Raw genomic sequence first — 12,782 nt, forward strand, 5'->3', positions numbered from 1 at the left:
TACGAGGTCTTGCCAAGACCAGACTGATAGCATTGGTTCAAGAAAGCAGTTCCCTTCTCAAAGCCAGTTGTGTTTGCAACAAATATTGACCTTGGCAGCAATTCCAGACTGAATAAAGGTAATGGAAGTATGAAGTTTGTATGTCCTACATTGAAGCAAAAAGTGTCATGTAAATGGCAATGGTCTACTAATTAGCAGCTCAGGTGGGGTTGATTAATTTATTTAATCAGTAAAACACATCATAGCACATTAAAGATAACAAGGTGTAGAGCTGGGTGAACACAGCAAGCCAAGCAGCATCAGAGGAGCGGAAAGCTAACATTTTGCGTCTGGTCCTTTCTTCAGCAATGAAGCTTATTAAAGCAACTAATGGTTGTGTGAGCTTTAATTCACCCACAACAGACTCACTGACGGGCAAAGTCATTGGAAATACACGGCACAGGGAGTACTTCATCCACTTCCTTTCTGAAGAAAGTATAACTGTTTCCAATAACAAGTGAGTCTATGTAACATATAGATATTTTGATGATATGTCCAGATCTTGTGATCTTTGCATGGAGGTGCCATTGGTTTCCAACATTTATCATTGGTATTGCCTGTAATTCTTGTTTGTGTCTAATACAATAGGACAGGGAGGTGGTTGAGAAAGATGTCACTTGGCAGATCTCACTTGGTCTATCTACAGTTGACGTTTAGGTTTTTGACTGTGTTCTACGGACCCTTGAACTTGGAATAATGTGGAGAAGAAGTAGAGTAATCAATGCACCATTTATCACCATACTCTGGAATGGCTTCCCAAAAAATTGTGGAGCACTCGGGTTGCCGAATGCACTAAAAATAGAGCTAGTGCCTATTGATGGTTATGCTTGCCGAATTGTGCAATTGATAAATGACAGGATATTTGATAAATTAGTCCATGATAAGACTGTAATCATTAAAAGATTGAAAAAGGTTGGATGCATTTTCATTGCAGGGGCTTCATGCAGTATCATTGGTTCTTCAGCTCACTCAATGAATGCTCTTGTAATGCTTTGTAGTTCTTTAAGAGTATTGATGTCATTGCTGATATGCAGAGAGCTCTCTTGAGAGCTTTCTCATCCGATCTGTGCCTGTGTGTGTGAGTGGTAGAGTTGTTAAAAAATATCATCTTGCAAAAGTTCTGATGTAATAATCTGCCTTCCTCTAAATAATGATCTTTGAGAGACACTTGGCTCATCCTAATAATGCCAATGCAGTGTTGTGTGCCTGTGGACATGCTGAATTAAACCAGGGCATCCTTCAAAACCGTTTTTCTAGCTTCCAAAGCATGGAATCTTTTGCTGTCTCTTCTTGCGTCCTGCAAAAGGTGTCAGGTCGGTTTGGAGTCAGTGGCATCAACTTGGAGATCCAATGTTTATCTTCTGTTTTCAGTGGGTCAGGTAGCCTCATCAGTGTATCTGATGTGATCATCAGGTTACTTGGCTTGTATCTAATCTCACAGTCATAACCTTGGAGCTTTGTCAGGAGACACTGCAGTCTTGGTGGTGCACTTGTCAATAGTTTTCACCAAATCACCTCTAAACCACGTTTCTAAAAACTAAAGATATTGCTTCATTTTTGAGTGAAATTGGGAAGCAAAAATAATACTTGTGAATGTTGTCCTTGTCTCGAGGATTGGGTATGTACTTTATATCCTTTAGTTTGTTGAGATCAGGACGGATGCTCACATAACAATAAATAGAACTGAAAAATTGATCTGTGACGCATTGATGTAATATTTCTGACTACTGAGTGTTAATCCTTCATTACATGTTAGTATCCATCAATGATTGGAGATTGTGGTCGTGTTGTTACAATGTTCTTCCTGTCACAGCAGTGTCAACAGAGATACAGATGCAGTGAATCTGGTGCATTGGATGTAATGTGATCCATGTTAGCTTCAAAGAAATCCTGGCTGACACAAAGCCTGAAGGGATGTCATTGAAAATGTTTAAATAGAGTCCAGAATTGATTGAGTTCTTGGGACTCCTTTGCTGACCCGCTTGGCATTAAGTTTCAGGAAGAATTTTCCTCTAAATCTCATATTTTGCTCTCATAAAGTGAATATTTTGTTAGGGAATCTTTCCAAAGCTGTGTTTTGGTATCATGTATTTAGACATGCTGTCAAAGATCCGTCTTTCTTTATGAAAAATATTTCCGAGCATGTGTTCCTCTACTCTTTTAATGATCTTATCTCACTCCATCTCGACAGTTCAATCCTTAACTTGTCTCTTAAATTGACACTGCACTCATGGTGTGACATTGGGCTTACTTTCTCCTCCAAGTACAACATTATAGATCTCTTGACGTGGATTTTATCAAGTATTTCGGATATTTTGATATTAAATCATTGAAGTGGTGGGTGAATTTACTGAAATTGAGTTGTTGCTTGATGTTGACTGATTCCACAGATTGTAGCTATTGTGATGTCACAGCATGCTGGTAAACCTCCAATTACTGGTCCAATAGAGAATTTCTGCTACATTCAGGCAAATTGTTTGCTTTTGTACTCAAGCACTATTGATCCTTCTCATGTAATTGGTGGACTATTTTATCCTGAATGTTTTACTTCGCAGGTTTTCATCTTGGCTGCCCATGTCCTGGGGTACAATTTCTTTTACAGTTTGTTGGGCAGCACAATTATACTTGCTCCTGATCAATCATAGTCAATAATGAATAATCACCAGTTTTCTGAGGACTTATCATTTGATTTTTTGCAAACACCTTAGGCGTTGTGATAACATTGATGTTTCCCATGAGGCAGGCAGTGTCAAACATGTATTCATCACTCTTTGTCTTGTGTACACCATCACACTCTGGTTTGTCAATCATTTTGTGTATTTGCCTCAGGATTATTTCTGTGGCGGCTTTAAGGTACTCTTTGTACATGTTCTGACTGGGTTCAGACACAATTTGCAGTTGCATCTGGCTTTGCTCCAGTGCATTGATTGTGCCATTCACCTATTTTTAAAAATTCATTTGTGCAATGTAGCTAATAGCTGGGCCAACAATTATTGACCATTTATAGTTGCTGGTGGGAAAGTGGTGGTGAGCTGCCCTTTTGAACTGCTACAGTTTACTGTAGGTTGTATTTGCAATACCATTAGGGTGGGAATTCCAGCATTTTGTTCTAGCGACAGTGAAGGAATGACGATATATTTCCATGTCAGATGGTGAGTGGCTTGGAGGGAATCTTTCAGATGGTGGTGTTCCCATTTATCCATAACCCTTGTCCTTCCAAATGGAAGTGGTTTTGGTTTTGGAACGTGCTGTCTATTTGCAAGCCAATTTTTGATCCAGTTTACCAACTAGCCTTAGTTCCCAGGGGCTCTTAGTTTCTTTGTTCCTAATTATGAAGCAAATGTCAACGGCTTGTTCCTTGGCACCAGACACACCTGAGACTACAAATGATAGCTCTGAATATTGTTTAAATATTTTAACATCTGTTAGAAGGTGTGCGGTGTCATAATTTAAACTAGAACATTCTGACAATGTACTTTCAACCTTCCCTTGCCTGCTAGCAATCTGGCACACAAACTGGTAAATTGCATTTCTCAAGTTAAAAAAAAACTGGACACTTAAAGGGATTTGTCTGCCTTCCAGAAAGCTGTGATTTTAACATTATTGAATGTTCTAATGAGCAATGTCATGGACAGTTAACTCGTGTATTCTGAAATCAGAATGATGTTAGCCACCTCTGCAACCATGTCATATTAATGACAATGGTCTAATAATTAATTGTTTGCCAGGAATTCATTTACTTCATTGGTTAGATTATTTAGTTAGATTATAAAGTTAAAATGATAAAACACATTTAGATTAAGAAGCACAAATTGTAATAAAGTAGCTGATTTCCCTGTGAGATTTAATAGATTGATAGCAGACTAACTGGTAGACAGAGCTGCATAGAACATGGAACATAGATCAATATAGCACATTGAATGCTCTTTGGCCCACCATATCTGTACCAACCATGATGCTATTATAAACATTCTAATCCCAGCGTTATCCCTTTATTCCCTGTCATATGTATTTAACCTCACAAAATGCATCACCTCACATCTCTCCACCCAACTTTCCAACTGGCCTACATCCTACTATATCTATATCCAGCCGTCCTCACTATCCATAATTCCACCAATTTTTGTGTCATCTACAAATTTACCTATCAGACACCTACGTTTTCATCCAAATCATTTATATATATATATTGCAAGCAACAGAGGTCCCAGCACTGATCCATATGAAACACTGCTGGATACAGACTTACAGTCAGAAAGACAACTCTCCAGAGCTATCCTCTGTCTTCTCTGACCAAACAAATTTTTATTGTATTTATCAACTCACCGTGGATCCCAATTGACTTAATCTGGACTAATTTACTATGAGGTACCTTGTCAAATGCTTTAGTAAATTCCAAGTAGACTATATCTACTGTCCTACATTTATTAATCAGCTTTATCACTTACCCAAAAAATTTAATCAAATTAGTGAGTCAATAATTCCCCCCACACAAAGTAGTGTGGACTATCCCTAGCAAGTTCATTCTTTTCTAAAAGCAAGTTCTCCGATAACTTCTTGTATCCCTTGGCATTGCAAATGCACATCTAAGTACTACTTAAATGTTATGACGGTTTCTGTCTCTATCACCCTTTAACACAGTCTGTTTCAGACTCCCACTACCCTCTGAATCATTCTACTTTTCCCTTTAGTCCCCTCCACATCTCCTGCCCCCTTATCTTGAAGCTATGTCCATGGTCCTTGATCTTTCCACCAAAGTAGAGAAGTTCCTTCGTGTCTACCCAACTATGGCCCATCAAATGTTTATACATCTCAATCATGTGCCTCTCAGTCCCCTTTGCTTCAAGAAAAACAACCTTCAAACAATATCTCTTCAAAACTGGAACTCTCTAGTCCAGGCAACATCCTGGTAAATCTTCTCTGCACCCTCTGCAGTGCTATTCTAAACCTCCTACAATATGGATCCCAGAACTGCACACAACACTCTTGCTGTGGTCTAAGTAACATTTTATACAGTTCGAGTGCAACCTCATGCTCTCAAAATTGATATGTCGGCTAATAAAAGCAAACATTCTATATTCCTTCTTAACCAATTTACCTGTTCCTCTACCTTAAAGGGCTTGTGGACATATAAACCCAGGCCACCATGATTCTTGGTGCACACCAGGGTCCTACTGGTCATCATGTATCCCCTTAGCTTGGCTGTCCTGCCCGAGTGTGTCACCTCACACTTAACTGGATCAAATTCCATTAACAGTTGATCGGTCCATGTGACCAGCCTGTTTATATTCTCTTGAAAAATAAGGCGATTCTCCTCATGATTTGCCTTTCCACCAATTTTTGATTCATCTATGAATTTACTCATCAACCCCATCCACATTCAAATCAAAATTATTTACACATACCACAAACATCAGCGGCTGCAATACTGATGCTCATGGAACCTCAGTAGTCGCAGCATTCTTGTCTCAAAAGCACCTCCCAATTATCGCCTGCCATTCAACTAATTCTGGATCAAATTAGCCAAATTTTCTTGGATCCCATGGGCTTTTCACTGTCAGTATCCGATGTTGGACCTGAACAAAACCCTTGCTGAAGTCCAAGTAGGCACGCCTTCAAAAAATTTAATCAAGTTGGTCAGACATGACCGCCCCTTAACAAAATCTTGCTGATTGTTCTTGATTAATCCTTGCTTCTCCAACTGCAGGTTAATTCTGTCCCTCAGAATTGCTTCTAATAGCTCCCCCACTGAAGTTATACTGACTGACCTGTAGTTTATGGCTTGCTCCATTCTTGAATCATGGTGCCATATTGGGTGTCCTCCAGCACTCTGGTACATCTCTGTGGCCAGAATGGAATTGAGAATTATTGCCAGTGCCCCTGCTATTTCCTCCCTTACTTCACCCTTCAGCTGTCTATAGATTTCAACTACCATTGGAGTTTTATCTAGTTTTAAGCCCGCCAGAGTCTCCTCTCTGTCTATGTTAATTTTCTTAAGTGTATCACAGTTCTTCTTCCTGATTTCTGTACCCACATTGTCCCTCTCACATGTGAATACTAACACAAAGTATTCATTTAGAACCCTACCCATGTCCTTCACCTGCTTCTACAAATTACATCCATGGCCCTTATTGGGCCCAAATCTTTTTTTCGTTATCCTTTACCCTGAATGTATCTGTAATACAACTTTGGATTTTCTTTGTTATACCCACCATTGTTCTTTCCTGCCCACTTTTTGTTGTCCTAATGAGTTACCCCTCGCATACTCTGTACTCCTCAAGGGCTTCTGCTGCTTTGAGCCTGCAATATTGGCCAGTAGCCTCCCCTTTTTCTCTTTATCCAATATTGCATATTCCTAAATATCCAGGGATTTCTGGATTTGTTGGCCCCACCCTTTGTCTTTATTGAAACATTTCCCATTTCCTTCTTCGATATATCCAAGTGCACTGACACAGCTTTTATTAAACATGCCTGCTCCCAGTCCACTCGGGCCATATTATATCTGATCTTATTAAAATCAGCCTTCCTCAGGTTAGAATTTTAAATTCAGGCCCATTCTTGCCGTTTTATTAACAGCCTTCAATTTAACTGAGTTATGGTCACTGGCTGCAAAATGCTACCCTGCTCATACTTTAACCACTTGCCTGGCTTCATTACCTAAAATTAATTCTTGGTCCGTCTCCTCTCATGTTGGGCCTTTTATGCACTGGCTTAAAAAGCCCTCCTGCATGCATGCAATCTTTCTGGAAATGTTGTGATGGTAGGAATGAACTCGTTTCTTAGTTCTTGAACAGATTGAGATAGGTAAGGAGACCTTTCATACCATCTTAGGCAACAAAAATATACCAGCCTGCAAGTGGCAGATTCATAGTCCTTAAGAAGAAAGGGACTGAGATCCCCTGGTCCCAATAGTGGCCACCAGGAAGATATTCACCATCGAAAGCCACATCAGCTCTGCATATTCCAAGGAGCCGAATTATACTGAAATGCATAACTAGCAGCTACTGGCTCCATGGAAGTCCAAGCTAATAATTCTGCTGGGATCAGTCTGCATACAAACTTTGTCTGCCTGCCTGTTATTTACTCAGTTAACTACACTGATTAATTTCAGACTGCTCTTTGTAAATGTAGTGCCTGTTTCAGGAGAGCTGTCCTTTAAAGCAGTGGGAGTATCAACGCACTTGAGAACTCTTGGCTTGCTCTCTCTATCCCAATACAGCTCAATTCCCTCTAGACCATTTCAACACCATACCACCAACTCTCTTTCCATCCCTGCTCCCAATTCCAGATCCACTCATCCCTCTCTTCGCCAACCATGGCTCTGCTCCAGCCCCAACAGCTGGATCTAACTCTTGACCTCATCCCTTCCCAAACCCCAGCTCTGATCATGACTCCCTTCCTTGCTGTAATGCCCTAGTGCTCTCAAAGCTCCCTGCTTGCACCCAACACACCTCACCTCCAATCTGTACCCCATCTCCTAAGCAATGCTACTTTTGGAGAGATGCCAAAGGTGTGGAGATGTAGATGGAGGACAGCACAGCTAGCCGAGCCAGTTTGTCGGAGAAAGCAGAGGGAGCAGGTTCGGGAATGTCAGGTGGGGCGGGAGAAGGGAGGTTTTAGTTATAAGTGAAATGAAGGACCACATTCCCGATAAATAGATGCAAATGCTTAGAAACAAAGTAATAGTAAAGAGCTGTAAAGACTTCTAAGTGTTACACTTATCAGGTTCCTGAGAGAGCATGACTCAAACCCATGACCACCACCATCTAGAAAGATAACAGCAGCAGATACATGGAAACACACTACTTAGAGGTTTCCCTCCAAAATACCCAACATCCTGGCTTTGAAATATGTTAATGTTCCCTCGGTGTTGCTGGGTCAAAATCTTGGAACAGCCTTCCAAATGGGTGCTGTATGTGTACCTACTATAAATGGACTGCAGTGCTTCAAGAAGGTAGGCCACACCACTTTGTCATGGGGAACTAGGGATGGGCAATAAATGCTGAGATGCCCAAATTCCATGACTGAATAAAAGGTACAGCAGAACATGGCTGGACCAAGACATTTGCCTTTTCCCAATCACCTCAAAGGCCCATTGATCACATTTATATCTTAACAATAGCATCTCACCACTAGTGATTTCTCTGTGCTGTCACTGGTAGAGGGCGCATCAAATGCTAATACATAAATGGCATAACTAACTCAAATAAACTTTATTTATATAGCCCCTTTAATGTATTAACACACACAAGATATTGCTTGGGGTCTAATCAGATAAAACCTGGCACCCTGCTGTCTCATTGATATTAGGGTGAAATGTTAATCAAAGGGGAGGGTTTCAAAAAAGCAACTTAGGGAATAACAAGTCAAGGAGGGTATTTTGAAATCCATTGCTTACTGCTTCATCAACAAAAAGGATAAGGAAATTGGAAGATTATGTCAGAAGCAAAACTAGGAAATCCTTACTAGTGAAACCATTAGACACCACACATAATAAAGAAAACATCAGATTATATAATGCCAAGTGGATCTCACACCCAATATATCAGTGCAATGTTATCTAGCTCTGTCATGTCTACTTAAGAATAGAGGATCAACTGTCAAATAACCAGCAAGAAAAGTAATCTCCATCCTTAACTATGGTGTTACCAACCATATGGAAACACAATACTGGTACAATATAGGCCGTCATTGCTTTCATTGACATGCCTGAATATACTAATGATAGTATCTCAATATAGATAGTCAGATAGAGTCATAGACTCATCAGTTTTTACAGCATGAAAAAATCTCCTTTGGTCATCATATCTGCACTGGTCATAAAGCACCATCTGCTTTAATCCCAGGTTACAGCATTTGGCTTGTTACCTTTTATGGAATGGCATTTCAATGATTAAACTAAATACTTCAATGTTGTGAGGGTTCCTTTCTCTATCAATCTTTCAGCAGTCAGTTTCAGGTGACTACAGTCTCCCAACCTCCCATCCACTGGGTGAGAATATTTATTCTAAAATCCCTTTTAAACTTCCCACCTATTATCATAAATCTATGCCCCAGGTAATTGACACCTCTATAAAATGCTTCTTCCTATCTAACATATCTGTGCTTCTCTATGATATATGATTTAATAATTTAATATAACATAGTGTGGAAAAGAAATGAATGAAGTAAGGATTCAAGCCAGTTGGAATTCTCCCAGTTAACAGAACCACACTAGTCTCCACACTGCCCTTTGATTACTTGTGTCTTTATTACTTGAAGCTTGAAATGGCACCAGACAGTTTGAATTATTCATTGGCTGAGTAGCTAGCATTTTCTAACTAGAATTACTCTAGCAACATACGCCTGCAGTTTCTTGACTTCTTCATCCTCTCCATCTATTTAATTTTAATGAACTCAATTATTTACCTTAATTAGGACCTTGCCTGTTCTACTTTCCGGTCTGTAGACATGTTTTATTGATAAGGGTTTAATAGTTTATTTTGTCCATTTGTATATTGTAACATTCTTGTCTTTCAGGTTTTCAAGTCCAATAATAGAATTTTTGTGCGGTCAGTTGAACAAACAACAGAACAACTGATGTGCCATAGATAGTCGATCCAATTATTTTGTCTAAAGAGGCTGGGAGTATTTCTTGAACCACGCTGTGCAGTTTTAGCCCAAGCATTGGTAAAAAAGCAAATTGCATTTATATGTCGAGTATCAACTCATGGCATCCAGTGATTGTCATCATAAAGAGTAACGTAACAAACATTATACATTAATCGTTAGAGTCAAATACAAAGAGCCAGAGGTATTCATTAAGAGAAGAATATTGTTCCCAGCACTGCAAGACCTTTGTGTTCTTCCTCAGATAACAGCATTTGCTTGCATTGGTTTAGCCTCTCATTTAACACATTTCTTCTAATATTGTTGCATTTCTTCCAAAAATCTCAATGCTGAACTGGAATGCCAGAAAGAAAGACTTGTATTTATGTGGCACTCTTACGACTTCAAGATGTTTGAGAAAGCTTTACAAGTGGTATCTCTAATACTGAGGACCTCTGGAGGAGGCTGTGATGGATCATTGATTCAGCACTTCTTTCTGAACAGTGTTGTAAGCACTAGTGTGTTTTTTTGAGAATGGGGATTATGGAGTCTTCTCATCTAATTAGTTGTTTAATTGCCCCTGGTCATTCATGGCTGGATTTGGCACAACCTCAGAACTTAGTTCTGATCCATTAGTTGTTGAATTGCTTAGCCCTGTCAATCATTTGCTGCTTAAGATGTTTGGCATGTAAGTGGCCATGTTTTCTCGTTTCACCAGATATGCAAAGTGTGACACAATGCTCTACAGAATAGCCAAACATGGAAAATGGCCCAAGAAACAGTTGACGTTCTGTCCATGGCACGCAAACATGTCAGCTAATTTGAAGAAAGTAATACAACACCATTGCTTACAGACGACAGTCTAACAGTTCACATGGCATCTCACATGGACCCCCGAAGCCTTTATTTCAATCCAAGTGATTTATCACAAGAGAAATGGGCAATGTGTATTTCAACCCAAAATGGACACTGGTGCAAATAAAAATATTATCCCTTTTATAAAGCCTACACGTACTCAGGAAACTGACGCGATGTGAAGCAGTATGCAAACAATTTACTGTCCACTTGCAACAGCTCTGACATCCCATACATGTTAAGTTTTGATTTGGACCCTCAGGATGGACATTTTATGGTATTGTTGAAATGAATAGCACATTAATCAATCTACCAATATACATGAATCTACAGATAACAAAGTGTGGAGCTGGATAAACACAGCAGGCCAAGCAGCATCTCAGGAGCACAAAAGCTGGTGTTTCGGGCCTAGACCTTCTTCAGAAATTCTTCAGTATTCCTGAAGGGTCTAGGCCTGAAATGTCAGCCTTCCTGCTCATCTGGTGCTGCTTGGCCTGCTGTGTTCATCCAGCTCCACACCTTGTTATTTCAGATTCTCCAGCATCCACTGTTCCTACTATCTCTGAAACAATTTTAACGCCCCTTTACCCAGACAAGTTTAGTGCTGTCAACAACTTTAAAGTTCATGCAATATTACATCTGAAAAGATTATTTCAATTCAGCATTGACCCTGAAAGGTCAGCAGTCCAATTCAGGATAAACCCTTTAGATATCTGTAAAAGGTCTTGCAAACTTCTTTTATATTACTAGCCAGCTCAGTCATTTATTTCATTTTGTTTCCTCTTGTTGCTTTTTTAGTTATCCTAAACAGTTTTTAAAAGGCTTCTCAATCCTTTGGATTCCCACTATTCTTCACCGTATTGTATGTTTTTTTTTTCTTTTTATGCGGTCCATGTCTTCCTTTGTCAGCTGTAGTTGCCTCATCCTCCCTTTAATATTTTTCTTCTTCCTTGGAAAAAATTTCTGTTGTGCCTCCCAAATTACCCCCAGAAACTCCTACCATTGCTAATCTACTGTCCTTGCTTCTGGGCTTCCCTTCCAATAAACTTTGGCCAGCTCCTCCCTCATGTCTTTATAATTGCTTTTACTGTTATATTTGATTCAATCATCTCCCTCTCAAACTGCAGGGTGAATTCTATCATATTATGGTTACTATCCCCTTTTATTATTTTGTCCTTACTTTGGAGTACGTTTAACATTGTCCTCTGAGGTGTTGCTGGCACAGAGGCTATTCCAGAATCTAGCCTATGAAATCAATAACAAGCAAACTGCGCTGCAAGAATAATTAGCCAACTTGATTGCTGGTACAATTTCACTTGACAAACTCCACTGTTAGTTTCTAATTTTGTAAAGATCATACTCTTCACCAATTTAGCTAACTGATAGCACTAAATGGATTTCATGGTCCACTTCTTTGTTAATTTGGACCAGGTCCACACAAATCTGAATAGTTTCCTGGTTAGGGACTAATGACCATATTTGTGCCCCATTTAGTGGGCATTGTGATTGGAAAAATTATCTCTTAGTGCTCTCTTCTTTCATCTTCTCACTTCAATTTATTCATTTGTGTGTGTCATCCATTTAAGCACAAATGGCAAATTGGTTTCATATCTGTATGTAATGTAATATGGTACTGATTTTTAAAAATGTTTATATATAACTATCATTTATGAACTTCTCTCAATTCTGTAAGGTTTTTTCCTCAACAAATCAATTTATCTTGTGGATAATTTCAATCTCAACCATTCCTTCCTACTGAGATATGAATGTTTTTGTTACTGTAAAATATTAAGTGGCTCAGTTATTTCTCTGTATTTAAATTTTAATTTTTCAAGTATCTGACCTTTTTACTTTCTAACCTTTCTCCTAGAGCTTGCAATTTAATTGAAGAAGGATTGAAGAATGATCTGTTTGAACAATTTTAACACATGCTCTGGTTTTTAGTTTAAACTGAGTAAAATATTGCCCTACCTCAAGATTTACTGACCAGTATTTACTGTCTGGGTCGTTTATGTCTTCTAAGTTGTCTGGCTTCAGTGGCAATGATTTTCCCATTTCCTGTGTATAGATATGTTTATAACTGTTGCCAGTTACTTTCATTGATTACAGCTCGGAATAAAGGCATTTTTAAAAATTGAGCAGATTTACTAGATACAATTGTGACATTTAAGTCCACCTGCCGAGCAGTCATCATGCTTTTGTGGCTCGTTGCCATTGCATCCAAAGAATCAGATTGAGACAGCCTAGGATAGACAGGGAGAAAATTTAAAAACAAGCCTGTAGATATACAGAGAGTGGCA

The sequence above is a fragment of the Stegostoma tigrinum genome, chromosome 5 (genome assembly GCF_030684315.1).
Source record: "Stegostoma tigrinum isolate sSteTig4 chromosome 5, sSteTig4.hap1, whole genome shotgun sequence".
NCBI classification, from domain to species: Eukaryota; Metazoa; Chordata; class Chondrichthyes; order Orectolobiformes; family Stegostomatidae; genus Stegostoma; species Stegostoma tigrinum.